The 15,322-nt window shown below is 43.4% G+C and overlaps 1 long non-coding RNA gene across 1 annotated transcript; it reads right to left on the bottom strand.

Moving 5' to 3' along the window:
- Positions 1-349: 349 nt before the first annotated feature.
- LOC131279027 (uncharacterized) lies at positions 350-2,266 on the bottom strand. The gene is made up of 2 exons (XR_009186369.2): positions 897-2,266; positions 350-766 (listed from the first exon to the last, which is right to left on the bottom strand). It is a non-coding gene; the product is annotated as an uncharacterized lncRNA (long non-coding RNA).
- Between the last annotated feature and the right edge of the window lie 13,056 nt (positions 2,267-15,322).

The raw sequence follows: 15,322 nt of genomic DNA, 5'->3' as shown, positions 1-15,322 counted from the left end.
TCAAACCTTTTACTGATGACTGTGCTATTGAACCCTTTGTTTTCATGGATCTGTGGTTTACTGCTGCAAACAAATTCCAGAGAAAAGCAACTTGGAATTTTTGTTTCCCCAAAAGAACTTTGCTCATAATAGATTTCTCTACATATGTGTAGCTAATAATGAGGGTGCTGATAATTGCATCTACATCTGGAGTTTTTCCTTGTACGATATGAGCTTTAATTTTCTGCAGGAAAATTGGATTTTAGACAATATTCCAATCTGAGTTCCTCATGAGTGTTATAAGCCTAATGCAAAACTCTTGAAACTGAGTTAATTTATCTAGAAATTAAACAGCCAGATTAATTCAGAGTTATATTCATTGGTTTTTAATGAGAATAATAAAAGGGAGCTATTAATATTCAGTATTAACAGTTTCATTTGAGAAATTAAAAAGATAGAGTATTGCCAAGTAAGAGGGGAAAACTTAATGTAGAATTAGAGCAGATTTGGTAAAATAACATTTAAAAGTAAAAAAAAAAGATGTTATCAAATCTTTAGAAAGTAAAGTGTTTTTACATAAATTCTTATTTAACTAATTTGTAATGGACAAAAAAGTGAATTATTTGCCTTTCAAATAATTGGTCACCGCCTACCTCCAGGGGCGGGGGTAGCCGGCACTTGCCAAGGTAAGAAACTCCAGGCAGAGCCCAAGGACTTGCAGATGTGGGAGGCACTTTGCAGCTGGAGTCATCGCGTGCTGTAGGATTAGGTCTTCAAGAGCAAGGACCTAAATAGACCCGCAAACCACAAAGCAGGGAAAATGCGCGTCGGGCGCACGCAGAGCCGGCACGCCATCGCGCCTCATTCCGCCGCACTTGCAGAGAAGGACCTGGCTCGGCTCCAGGGTAGAAACACACCTGCTGGAGACCCTGGGCGCTGCGGAGGACCCAGCCTCGGATTGCGCGTGCGGGAAGGAAGGAGCCCGCCAGGGCGCCCTGGGGGCCTGGGGAGCGACCCGAGCCCGGTCCGGGGCGGCTGCGCGCGGCGACTGGCGAGAGGCGCCTCCTTCCCGAAAGGCCAAACTGCTGCAGCCTTGGAGCTTTGCGTTCTCAGAACCTAACAGTGGAGTCCGGGCAAAAACAAGCAAGACAAAGTACTTAAGGGGACCTGAAACTGCACCTGGCCCTCACCTGCCCCAGGGGGTTGTGGGTGCAGCGGGGGCCACCAAGGATCCCCAGACAGCTGTGGGATCTGCCCCCTCGGCCCCGCAGCTGCCCTAGGAGCGAATGCGCTTGGGAGGCTCCTCACTGAAGCTTCTGGGCAGAAGGGCGTGAGAAGACGGTTCGAGACCCTCGGCGGCCCGTCCCGCCCGCCGTCCTGAGGCGCGGCTGCTGCGCGGACATGAGGACCGTGGGGCCCCCGGGATCCCCCTGGGCCTCCGCGGTTGCAGGCTTTAGGGCGTCGGCCAGGGCCAGACCAGAGCCTGGGGGCGCGCCTGCCTTGGCTTGTCGGCGGCTGTGGTCCCTGACGTGCAGTCGAGCTTTCTCCTCGGACCTCGGTGAGCGCGGCGCGCCCCAGCTCCTTCCCGGGCTCAGCCCGCTGCTCAAGGGACCCAGCCAGAGAAAGCGACCTTGGCTCAGGGTGTCCTGGTGGCCAGGAGCCCCGCCAGGCAGCCGGAGAAGAGTCCAGCGGGCACCCACAGCTGAAGCCGGATTTGTGGACGAAGCACAGGACCGGTCGGCTGCGTTGCCCTCTCTGCTCCACTGCAGGCAATGACGAGGCTGGGCGAGGGGCGACCGTCCTGAGTCCTGCAGTGGAGCCCGGAGCAGGGGCGGGCCGCGGGCACCAGAGCAAGCCGGGCGCCTGGCTTCTAGCCTGCCCTTCTCCCAGGCCCTGTGGCTCACGTGGATTCGCCCTGAGAACAGGTGTGGGAAGCCGCTGTGCCGAGGGGCCCTCTGCAAAGTGATGGGAGCCGGGGCCTCATCTTCTGGAACCTCCTCTACTCAGTAAGCCTCTCCCCAGGACACTTCCACTGGCAGGTCAGATCCCATAGTGATGGATGTAGGAGGACCGAATATCTGAAAGTAACTTGTTTCTCTCCCTGTTGCTAGGATACAAAGAAAAGAATTGTATGTAAATCAGAAGGTACTGAAATGCAAAGCTCTCTTTGTGCCAAATTCCACTTTTGGTGGTCAAGAATATGCTGTTGAAGCAATGAAGTATGAAAAACAGCTTCAACCAGTTGTCTGGACTTGTGCAGAAGCAGCCCCTTGCTGTCCTCACTTCAACTTGCCTAATTAACGTAGTAAAATTCCCACCCAGGGGTGGAGTTATCCGCCCCTTTCTTGATCATGCAATATATGTGCAAGCGTGATTTCCTGAATATACTAATTGTACAATTATATAACCAGCTACGGGTATTCATCCATATGACTAATGCATAATCAAAGCAAATGCTTAGTAGTAACTTGGGTATTTAATCAAGAGTGAAACTGCAGCACAGGGAGTCGGGTCTGAGTCACTTTAGATTGGCCGTGGCTCCTTACCTCTGCAGACACAATTAATGAGTTTACCTAATTCTTGTGTTGAAGTTTTCTCCATGCCATCTCTGGTTATCCATAAAGGCCCTGCTTTGAGGCCTAACGATAGGACCCTGGTATCTTCTTAGAAATCCCACTTTCAAATAAAAAGAAAATACAAGAACAAGGTTCCTAAGGACAATCATCAATGTCCAGGGCCTGGCCAATGTTGCCTCTTCCTTCCGTGGGCACCGCCCCTGTCCTCTGGGGATCCTTGCTGCTCCACTAGAGATGTAGCAGGACTCCCCAGGTGGGAATTCAATATTCTTTCCTTCATGGTGTGGGTCTCCTCCCACCAGGACAAAGTCCCATGGCCCCTTGACTATATTCATATGCCTTAGAGGTAAGTCCAGGGTGCACCCCTCCCCACAGATCCCCCATCACCAACACCCCACACCAGTGATCCTCCCCTGCCACAGTTGTAACCCTTCTACAATCCAAAATATCTGCCAAAACAAAGCCAAAAATAAATATATAAAAATAATAAGAAAACAAAATAATAAAAAATAACAAAATAAAAAAATATGATTTTAAACAAATTTCATTGAGTCTTTCATCACTGTAAGACCTGTAATCTTTTATGTACAGTGTTCGTTTCTTCTGTATGTTACCCCAGGGTCCTGTTTTTTTTCTTTATCTTCAAAGAAGCTTTAGATTACATAAAAGTCACAAAGAAAATATAGGGGATTCCCATATACCCAGCCCCCTCACCCTCCCCATTCTCTCCTATTAATAACATTTTACATGTGTATGGTACATTTGTTACAATTGTACAATTATTCAAGCATTGCTACTAACCATGGTCAATGGTTTACATTATGGTTTACATTTTGTACCATACACTTTTACAGATTTTGACAAAGTTTTAAAGGGCCTGTATCTGTCATTGCAAGATCATGCATAAAAATTCCAATGCTGTAAAAATGCCCTATGTTTCATCCATTCTAGTCTTAGCCTAGTATTATATATTGTCTAAGAGTCACCTCTTGAAAGCCTCCTTGTTGCTCAAACTTGGCCTCTATCTAAGCCAAACTCAGCATATAAATGAACTACCTTACCCCCTTCATGGGACATAACTCCCAGGGATGAGCCATCCTGGTACCAAGGGATTATTACCAAGTGCCCCTTGCTGTCCTCACTTCAACTTACTTAATTAACATAGTAAATTCCCACCCAGGGGTGGAGTTATCTGCCCCTTTCTTGATCATGCAATGTATGTGCAAGCGTGATTTGGATGCATTTCCATGCATTTGGAAAAAGACCTTGACCAAAAGGGGGACATATTAAGTACAAATGAGTTTTTGTGGCTAAGAGATGTCAAAGTGAGCCAGAAGGTCCTTTTAGAGGTTATGTTCATGCATGTCTCAGCAGGATCTCATTGACTGCCACAGTAAATGGTGCCACAAATGGTGGAGCTCCTGAGGCTCTACAGACATCTAGACACTATAGGCAGGGCAGACAATCTCAAGAATTTGGCACCTTGTCATTGGGCCTTACTTTGAAATATATGCTCCCCAATGTAACACAATTAGACTCCTTTATAAATTCCCTACACATGGCTCTTCTGCCCCCTTTATTTGAACATATAACTAGCAATATGCTCATTAAATATGTGTCCCAGAGACTTAAATCTACAGTTGTTCATATGCCAGTTGATCCCTGAATCTCAGTGGAGTTGAAACACCTACTCTCCGGTTCATTGGGCTCACCCAGGACAACTAACAAAAGAATGATAATGGACAATGCCCATTCCCAAAAACAGAGAGCATTTACAACTGCAAGCAAGAGAGTTCCATCCATCTGCTCTGTGGGATCTAAGCCCCTCTCAATCAGTAACAGAGTGGGCATCACCACTCCTAAATCCTCAAGATTGAGGAATGAACAAACATAAGGGGGAATGCAACTATGGACTAAAGCAGACATTATTATTCTAGCAATGGAAGAACTTGTAACATTGATATAAAGGCAGTGGCCACCAGAGGTTCTGAGAGGAGGGAGAGGGAAGAATAGTTGTAACATGAGGCTTTTTTGGGGCATCAGAATTGTCCTGTATGACATTGCAATGACAGATAAAAGCCATATATATTTTGTCAAAACCTATAAAATTGTGCAAAGTGTAAATTATAATGGTTTACATTATAGTAAACCATGGTTAGTAGCAGTGCTTCAATATGTATTTATCAATTATAACAAGGGTACCTCACTAATAAAAGGTATTGTTAATGTGGGAAAGTGTGGGAGGGGAGGGGTTGGAATATATGAAATCCCCTATATTTTAGATATAACATTTATGTAATCTAAAGCTTGTAAATTTTTTTATTCAAAAAAAAAAACTAACTAAAGAGCAAACATCTTTTGGACAAGCTCTAAGACTTGGTAGAAAACTGGCCAACATTTTCAGCAGCACGGTTTCAGTAACGGGCTTTTTTCCATTCCAACTCTTGAAGAAAAAGCATTTACAAACGCAGCCTCTTCACTGCCCTGTAACAGCCTAAGAGACCCCAGTTGCTTAACTGGGGGCTTTTCACTGGTGTTTTCCATCACTTCCTCTCTGATGCCCCCCTGGAGGCCACACTGACACACGGAGAGACAGACCCCAAGACCCTCAAGGGGCAAGGAATGCTGACTCTGAAATCCTTCCCATGCCCAGGGCTCTGCAAGCACAGGGCAGCTCTTACCAGGTGTTCCTGCTGTTTCTGTTGGCTTCACCTTCTTGTCTTGTGTTGCCTTGATTTAAGGCTTTATTTTCCTTGTTGGGTGTATTTTTCTTTTTCTCTTGTGGTGTGGGGTTTATACTTTCTATGCCTTTCCTTCTACTGGTTATTCTAAACATCTAAAGCATAACAAATACATCTTTCAAAAACAAGACTTAGTAATTGTCAGCATATGCCCTCTTCCATTCCCCATGACTTACCAAGTTGAAGCAATCTAGTGTTTTTAACTCCACAATATTTCAAAAATATTATGCTATAGAAAACATGTAAGTTTTGGTGGCTTCACTGCTTCTTTCTTTCCCTTCAGTCCATTACCTCATCTTTCTCTGAAGTGTGTCCTGCCAGGAGGGCCTTTGCTTCCCCTCCTGAATTCTGTTTCCTGAGGTTAGGGATCGGGATAGACGTCTATTTCTCAGCTTTTTCATTTGTTTTAAAAATTGTTTATTGGTTTCTAGCATCTATTAGCACACACAAGGCAATTTCCATGCCTGACCTTCTGGTTCTTGTTCTTTATGGAATCCTTTCCTCTGCTTGGTTTCCTTCCTCTGCTTTCTGTTTCTTCTCACCAGTTCTCCCAGTGGAGCAGGGCTCTTAACTCTTTCTGTTCCATGGACTCCTTTACCTGTCAGTGAACAGTACGAAAGGGCCCCTTACCAAGTCCACACTATACTGTGTATCATTTAATAAATATGTCACACCCACACCAACACATTCCCACAAGAATAATGTTTTCTTCTATTTCAGTTCAAGCTCATGGTCCCCTGGTTAAGAACCTGAGGGCATGGAGAGGGAAGAAGAGGAGCGATATGGGGGCAATTTCAGGACTTGGAGTTGTCCGGAATGATATCACATGGACAGGCGCTGGACATTATATTTCCTGCCATAACCCACTGAATGGACTGGGGGAAAATGTAAACTACAATGTAAACTATAGTCCATGCTGTGCAGCAGTGCTCCAAAATGTACTCATCAAATGCAATGAATGTGCCACACTAATGAAAGAGGTTGTTGATGAGGGAGGAGTGGGGTGGGGTGTGGGGTGTATGGGAACCTTTTATATTTTTTAATGTAACATTTTGAATGATCTATATATCTTTAAAAAAAAATAAAAAACAATCTATTCAAATTTTTTAAAAAGTTGTAAGCAAAACAGGAGAATTGCATCCATCGTCCAAGTGGAGTCAAGGCACCCTCTCGATAGAGGTGTGGAGTGGACATAGCCATCCCAAGGTCCACAGGATGGAGGAATAGAATATGGATTAGAGTGGACTTACTGATACTCTATTGTGGAACTAATGTGATTAGTAATGGAAGTAAATGTAGCACTGAGATGGAGAAAGTGGCCATGGTAGCTGCTGACGGTGGGGAGTGGGAAGAAGAGATGTGATAATGGGGGCAATTTCAGGATTTGGAATTGTCCTGGGTGGTACCACAGGGACAGTTACTGGACATTGTTTGTCCTTCCATGGCCCACTGGGTGTACTGGGGGAGAGTGTATACTATAATGTGGACCATTGACCATGTGGTGCAGCAGTGCTCAGAGATTTATTCACCAAGTGCAATGAATGTCCCATGATGATGGAGGAGGTTGTTGCTAAGGGAGAAGTGGGGCGAGGGGGGTGGGGGGTATATGGGGACCTCATATTTTTTTAATGTAACACTAAAAATAAATACATTAATTATAAAAATAAAAATTAGAAAATTAAAAAATAATTTTAAAAAGCTGTTTAATAAACAAACAAATGATTGTGCAAGAACAGCAAGAAATAATAGCTATGTAGAGCAGGAGATATAGAGAGATTAAGAGAAGAGGAATTTTCTTATTTCTTTGTCTGTTTTTTAATTACTATTATTGAAATACAGAAAATGCTTTAATAATGATTGAAGTGATAAAAGCACAACTTTCTGATTATACCAAATACCATTGATTGTACACCTTGAATAAATTGCATGCTTTATTAAAAAAAAAAAAAAAGAACCTCTGCTGTGGTTTGTACTTAGCTAGATGGTCTGTATTTTTATCTCTTTTCTCATATATTTTTAATATCTTGTCTTTTTCATTTAAATTATGGAGAATTTCTTCACTTTCATATTCCTGGTGGTGAATTTAGTCTTTGTCACATTTATTTCATAATTTGGTCCTCTTATCAGCTTTGCTTTTGTGGAATTTCCTTTCAAATGCGTATATTGGTCAGCCAGAGGGGTGCTGGTGCAAAGTACCAGAAATCTGTTGGCTTTTAAAAAGGTATTTATTTGGGGTAGAAGCTTAGAGTTACCAGGCCATAAAACATAATTTACTTCCCTCACCAAAGCCTTGTCACCTGTTGGAGCAAGATGACTGCCAACCTCTGCAAGGGCTCAGCCTTCCTCTTCCCCTTAAGGCTCCATGGTCCCCGCTTCTTCCAATATCAGCTGTGGTCTGGGATGTCTCATTCCTCCCTTGGGGCTTGGTTCTCTCTGGGCTCAGCTGCTCTGCTCTCTCCACAAGGCCAGCTGTGAACTCTCAGGCAAACTGCTCAACTCTCTTCCTGGGGCCTCTGCCATGTCTAACGGAGCCTTCTCTCTTTCCTCACATATCTGCTTTTCTGTGTATCTGCTTCCCAGGGCTCCAGCATTTAAACTCTGACTTTCTGCTCTGCCTATTGTTTTTCCTGTGAGTCTCTATCCACCAAGGGGTTGGGGCCTCAGCATCCTACTGATGTGGCCCAATCAAAGCTTTAATCATTATTTAATTGGGTAAAAGTGAAACCTGTGAACCCAATACAATCTAATATGCCCAGAGAAGCAGGCCAGTTTACAATCATAATCTAATATCTATTTTTGGAATTCATAAACAATAGCAAACTGCTACAATGTAAAATATCCATTTCTTATTCTCTGCTTCTTCTATTTTCCCAGCAGTCAGGCCCTAAATTACAGATGAACTATTATCTGTTTCAAGATATTCCTTTTTCCAGAATCATCTATCACTTCTACAATCAGCAGCAGTTTGTTTTTCACATTTACTCTTTTTCCTGCTTTCTTATGATTATTCATTGCTTGTTCTATTTTTGGAGATATTGAGGGAGATAATATTGACCAATTCTCCTAGTACAAAACACTTTAAAATGCTAAAACTATTTTAAATATTATTAATAATAGAGCAGCCAAAAACAAAACAACAACAACAAGAACAACAACAGGGACTCTTCTACCCTGGAGGCCAAAAGCAACCACCAAGTGCCAATCTAGGAGACAGACACTCTGGCCAAAGCTGGTGACCTGGACATCCTGTGTGAGCAGCTCTAGGGAGCAGGTGTGCAGCCCAGGCAAGGGGGAGAGGCCTGGAGCCCACCGCATGCTAAGACCCCAGCACACACCCCTGAACAGGTAACAGCAGGTAAACTGGTAATGGTAATGTGCCCAGATGGCTGGGTAGGAAGCACAGCTCGGGTAGAAGTTGAGGAAAACGGTCCTCAAGAAAACCCAAATGCAGCAGCTCTAGTGCAGCCTGCAATCCAGGATCTGCACACAAGCAAAACCCCAAAACTGAGAACTGAGGCAAAGTGTCCTGGTGAGAGGAATCAAATATTTCTCAGGACCAAAGAATTGTGAGAGATCAATTCTAAGAACAGAAACCACAATTGAAAACATTATAAAGTAGGCAATGAGAACCAAAAGGGGAAAAAAAGCTAATAGAGGAAGAAGACTTGACCCAATAGATAAGGCATCTGCTGACCACATGGGAGGTCCATGGTTCAAACCCAGGGCCTCCTTGACCCGTGTGGAGCTGGTGCATGTGTGGTGTTGATGCGCGCAAGGAGTGCCGTGCCATGCAGAGGTGTTCCCCGCCTAGGAGAGCCCCACGTGCATGGAATGCACCCCAGCTAAGGAGAACCACCCAGCTGGAAAGAAAGTGCAGCCTGTCCAAGAATGGTGCCACACACACGGAGAGCTGACACAACAAGATGATGCAACAAAAAGAAACACAGATTCCCGGTGCAGCTGATACGGATAGAAGCAGTCACAGAAGAACACACAGCGAATGGACATGGAGAGCAGACAACTGGGGGTGGGAAGGGGAGAGAAATTTAAAAATAAATTTAAAAAAATTTTTTTAATGCTAATAAAATCAGACCCACAAAGTGCAGAGAATGGAATTACTCTCTAGGGAATAGAAAATAAGCTTGTGTTAAAGTGCTTTTTGGAAGTATAACAGAGTAACAAGCAATGTCCTCTTGCCCAAATCTGTCAGAAACAGAGAAAAGATGGCACAGTCCTCAGCTGATTTTATGCAGCCAGAAGAGCTTGATTCCGACTCTTGATGAGACATTACCAGATATGAAAATCAGGACAAGTTTACTCATGAACAAAGATGCAAAAGTTCTGATTACAGATGAAACAAATACCATGGCGCAAAATAAGTGTCCTTCCACTGCTGAATTTGGGGCATATTCCAGGGTTCAGGGGATGAAGCAGGGACGCGGGCATGTGAAGCCTGTGCAAAGCGAGTCGGGCTCTGTGGTGTTGGCACATGCAGCCTGTGGCAGTGCTCAGCTCCAAAGTAGAGCGTACTCTGCCTGGCTCCCTCCACCTCCCCCTCACTTCTCCCTCCCCTGGCCCACACCAAGTGCAGGCACCTCCTGTCGGAAGGGCTTGCTCACAAGGTGGACTTACCTGGCTTGGGGAAGGGAGCAGAAAGAGCCAAGCTGCAGCTGAGAACCTGCAGTGAGAAGGGCTGGGGTGGGGCTGAGGGGGGCCCAAGCAGGCAGACACTGTGGACCCCACTCTTAATGCAACCCTTCATTTAAAATAATACAAAAGAATATCCAAACCATATAAAAAAAACTGCTACAATTGAACAGCGAAAAGACAAATAACCTCATGGAAAATGGACTGAGGACTGAATGTAGACAATTTCCTAAAGGAGATTTGCAAATGACCAATAAGTTACTGTCGAGATGCTCAGCATTATTAGTTATCAGGGAAATACAAAGCAAAACAACAAGCAGTGACCCCTTTATACCCACTAGAATGGCTATTGTTAGAGAAAGGAAAACAGAAAATAACAAATGTTGGTACAAATTGGAACCTTTGTATATTGGTGGTGGGAAGGTAAAGTGGAGCAGGTGCTGTGGAAAAAAGTTTGATGGTCTCAGAGGATTGGATACAGAATTACCACATGACTTGGCAAAACCCCTTCTAGATGCATCCACAAATGATTGAAAGCAGGAACTTGAGCAATTACTTGCACACCAATGTTCATCGCAGCGTTATTCGCGATTGCTAAAAGGTAAAAAAACCAAGTGCCCATTGAGAGATGAGTGGCCCAACAAACATGGAGTACCCAGGCAATGGGCATTCTGCTTGAAGTCTTGACCCATGTTATGTGGAGGAACCTTGAAGACATCATGTGAGTGAAACAAGCCCAACATTAAAGGGCAAATAGCAGGTGGTCTCCTGCAATGAAAGCTCTGGGATAAGTGAATCCTTAAGGACAGGAAGCAGAATCATGTTACCTAGGGCTGGGGGGGGGGGAGGATGGGAGCCATTGCTGGTGGGGTAGTTTCTGTCTGTGGTCATTGGAAAGTTTGGGCATTGGATGTTCATGGTGGTAGCACAATATAGTAAATCTGGTTAATACCAGGGAACTGCACATTGACAGTGGTTAAAATGGGGGGTTTTGAGTTGCATATCTGTTATCACAATTAAAGTTTAAATAATAATAAACACAAGAGGGAGTGGAGGAAGGGGTAGGTGGCTGTCTCTTAGGGTGAAGCTTCCTCTGCAGGTGAGGACACTCCCAGTGGCTCCTTTCCTCAAAGGACGGTGGACTTGAGGCTTGCTTGTGTGGGTGTGTTGGCTCAGTGCTAGGTTCACTTCGTGGCTGGGGGGCAAGCAGGCATCCTTTGGGTGCATCCACCCCCACATATCCCACAAAATAAGAATGAGGGATTTTCAGGTGAGCATGTCCCCTCTGAGAAGACCTCCCTTCTCATGTGGCCCATTGCCCCCTCCCCCCCCCGCCGCCTCAAGGGCCTCCTAAGTTTTTGCTCGTGGAGGTTTTGGGGCTCCACTGTGGGGGACACAGCCTGCTGCCCTTGGTGCCTGGGGCGCCCCGTGATCTGCACCCATGGGCTCAGGCCATGTGCAGAACAGCCATGGGTCACCTGAGCCTCACACAATAAAATATCCACAGGTAAAGCACCAATATCTTAGCTCACAAACTCTCTATCATTTGGGCAAAATCCTTCTGACCTTTAAGAATGGGTAACACAAAATCTGCCATTTTAACGATTTTAAAGTGTGAAATTCAGCGGCATTTAGCACATTCCTATAAGCAACCACCTCTATCTAGTTCCAGGGCTCTTCCGTCAACCTACAAGGAACCACATTCCCATTAATCAGGAGCTCTTTCTTCCTCCCTTCCACTGGCAACCACTGACTGCCATCTGTCTCTGAATTTACCTACCTGGATGTGGGGAAACACAAACATTAGTTATTCAATAGGGACAAAACGGGTGTCATGACAACACTGATTTTAATGAATATTATTTCTCCAATCACCTGGTCTCCAGAATGCATTTTAGGAAATAAGGCATGCTATACAATACTATATTTTTATCCAGAGATATGCTTCTATTCCTCTATTAAGTCAGCATTTCTGTTTCTGTTACATAAATATGATCTGCTTATCTCAGGGATATGTATAGCATATGGTATCTGAAAGATTTCTGATTGAAATATTGAGTCCTGAAGCTATTACAATGAGTTTTAATAAACTATAGTCCTTTACTGTCTTTACGATACAGTTTCCAGTCTAAGGATGAGTATAACAGAAGATTTTGAGCTACTTGAACATAAAAGGCATTAATGTTTAAAAATCCTTCAGGGAAGTGGATGTAGCTCAAGTAGCTGAGTGCCTACTTCCCATGTATGAGGTCCCAAGTTCACTCCCCAGTACCTCCTAAAAAAAATCCTTGAAAAAGTCTAATTTATATTAGATGAGGAATCACCTGAATAAGAAGAAATTTATTAATGACAGATAAGCAGAAGAGAATGAGTTCAAAAAATGATGTTTATCATTTCCATGAAATTTGGGAAAAAAAGATTATACTAGAGAAGTTGTAACTCAAATTGGGTGAGAAGAGTCATGAAATAGTCAAACTTTTGAACTGGCAAGAAGTCAATATGCTGAAAGGATAAAGATGAAATGCTGAGTTTCTTCATCATGCTGTCCAGAAGTTTTGATCTTAAGGTACTCGACTGTACTTCATCTATTTTATGAAATTCCTACTTAAAAAATGAAAGTTCAGCCAAACGCCTGAAGAATGCCTTCAGACCAAGTCCTGTATAGGCACAGATGTTTGTGGTGGGTGGTGGGTGAAGCTGGGTGGTGAGGTAAGCGTGCTGGTCTCTTGCTCACGTGTGACGGTGTTTTCCATGGACTACTTTCATAGCAGTCCTTTGACTATTAATAAAAATACTTGGCAGCTTGAAGCCAGCATGCATCCCACTGAGTGCGGATCTACAATGACATCTCCATTGAGAGGACAGACACAGCAGCAGGTTGTCAAGTTGTCATGGTAATAACAACAAAATTCTCCTACCATATTTTCAGTACAAAAATGGTGCTATGGGTATCGTTTTTCCTTAGCTTAAATTCAGTGCCATCTAAGGAAAATTATGCAAGCCCCTTGGGTACATCACAGTTCCTTTCCACCTGACAGGAGGCTGCAGTTAATCTCCAGCAATTGCACAGCTCAGGAGGAAGCCACTTGGCCACATTCTCCTCCATTAATTTGCAACCCATCCATGAACTGGCATGTAACACCCCATGTAAGTGAGGCTGATTTGCCATAAATCCAAGTCGTAAATGTAATTTAGTGTCTTATGAATCCTTAAAGGGGCATCTGGAGAGTTTCTGTGGTGGAATAGGAGGACCTCTGGGAAGATATGCAGCCCTCAAAGAAGCTGGCCTCCACAGATAAATGCAAAATAATTCAAGATTCTCCCAGAATTACGCTAAAATCCCATAATTACAGTAACCCTTCCGAATTACACTCTGCAGTTGGCAGAGACATAGTTTCTAAAGATGACCAAAATCCCATCAATTTCAATCTTCTTTACTTAATCCTTACATGCAAAACATTACAAGAAATAGCAAAATCAAGAGAGTAACCTCAGGATAAGGCAGATTCCTCTTTTTGCTGCACTTGTACTGTTCACGAAATTCTCCTTAAAGGACTGAATGAAATAAATGATAGAGGAGCATATTGAGGTCCTGGCATGCAAGTCCCTCAGTGAGAAAAGAGAAAAACCTCCAGCTTTAGAGGTTCTTTCCTTGTAGTTATATGAAAGTTCTATATTCATGAGTCAAAGACCAAGTCTTCATCAAGATGCTTAAAATTGTGTTGTTAAAAACCACTGAGAGGGAAGCGGACTTGGCCCAATGGATAGGGTGTCTGCCTACCACATGGGAGGTCCACAGTTCAAACCCTGGGCTTCCTTGGCCTGTGTGGAGCTGGCCCATGCACAGTACTGATGCACTCAAGGAGTGCCCTGCCACGCAGAGGTGCCCCCCACGTAGGGGAGCCCCATGCGCAAGCAGTGTACCCAGTAAGGAGAGCCGCCCAGTGGGAATCAAAGTGCAGCCTGCCCAGGAATGGTGCTGCACACACGGAGAGCTGACACAACAAGATGATGCAACAAAAAGAAACATAGATTCCAGGTGCCGCTGATAAGGATAGAAGCAGTCACAGAAGAACACACAGTAAATGGACACAGAGAGCAGACAACTGCGCGGGGTGGGGGGGGAGGGAAGGGAAGAGAAATAAATAAATAAATAATAAATCTTTATTTTAAAAAACCACTGGGTTTTCCTTTCTTTTTAGTGAGTTCAACTTGCTTTTGAGTTTGAAGAGTACCAATGTTTGCAGAAATAGAGAGGTTTTACTACTATTAAAAATAAATCTTTTAAAATCCATAAAAAGTAGACAATGTAGTACCTAATATTTACTGGATTTGAAATTCATTTTTAAGATTATGGTGGGAGAAAGGAAATTATATTTTAAAAGATCCAAGTAGTTCCATATCTTTAAAAACAGGGACTTAAATCCAGGTGTAGTTGGCTCCTTGAGGAATATCAGTGGAATGGTCCTTCAATTACATAAATGCTTGGAAGAAATGTTAATCCTCCCAGTTGTGGGCTCTAGGTTAGGCTATGGAGGGAATGTCTAGCAGTGCGTCTAATAACTGGTTTCTGCCCCAAGGTCAACTTGAAAAGCCTTGACCTGAGCTTGTAGGTCAACAGGTCAGGGTACAGCTGCATTTGGGAAAGGCCGCACCTCAGGTTATGCCAAACAACTCTGTAATGATCACCTTGTCCGAGTTGATACTTGAGAGCATCCTTGTCCAATGCCACCAGGAAAGGACGTTTTCTGAGTCAGAGTGTAAGTGCATGTGGTGCTATTTTAATTGGTGAAGGACACCAAAGTGGCCTCCAAATTGGCAGTCATCCCACAAGCAAGCTTGGTATTCAAGTTTGTGGCCTTTGATAATCTATTATGTGAAAGAGATAATTCATTGTAGATTTTCAATTTATTATCATGGGCTTTCTGGATAAACAGTGATATTTTCTGCTGATAATGATAATTTTGCTTCTTCTTTCCCAATGTTTATGAATAATTTTAACTATTTTTTCTAATACCATGGTCTTCCAAAAGCTGTTCAAAAATAGGGATAATAGCAGGTGTTCTCATTTTGTTTTCATATTTGGTGTCAATCCTGTCAGTGTGAAACTTTTGATTTTAGTCATTTTTAAAATCATGTTAAAGAGTACCATTTCATCTTATTCCCAATGTAATAATCTTTGTTCAAATTTGGATTGAAAGTTGATTTTTTTCAAAACATTTTTATCTCTTTATATAAAAGATTTTACAGGTCTGTTTTTAATTACAAGGTGTTTCATCAGTTGTGCTCCATAATACCAGACTATTTTCCCCATTCTTTGCATTTCTTATTGCACTTTTTCATTTATTCAGTCATTTATCAATGGCGTTCTCTACTAGG

Source organism: Dasypus novemcinctus, chromosome 6, assembly GCF_030445035.2.
Source record: "Dasypus novemcinctus isolate mDasNov1 chromosome 6, mDasNov1.1.hap2, whole genome shotgun sequence".
Taxonomy (NCBI): domain Eukaryota; kingdom Metazoa; phylum Chordata; class Mammalia; order Cingulata; family Dasypodidae; genus Dasypus; species Dasypus novemcinctus.
This window is presented reverse-complemented; position numbering and strand designations above follow the sequence as displayed.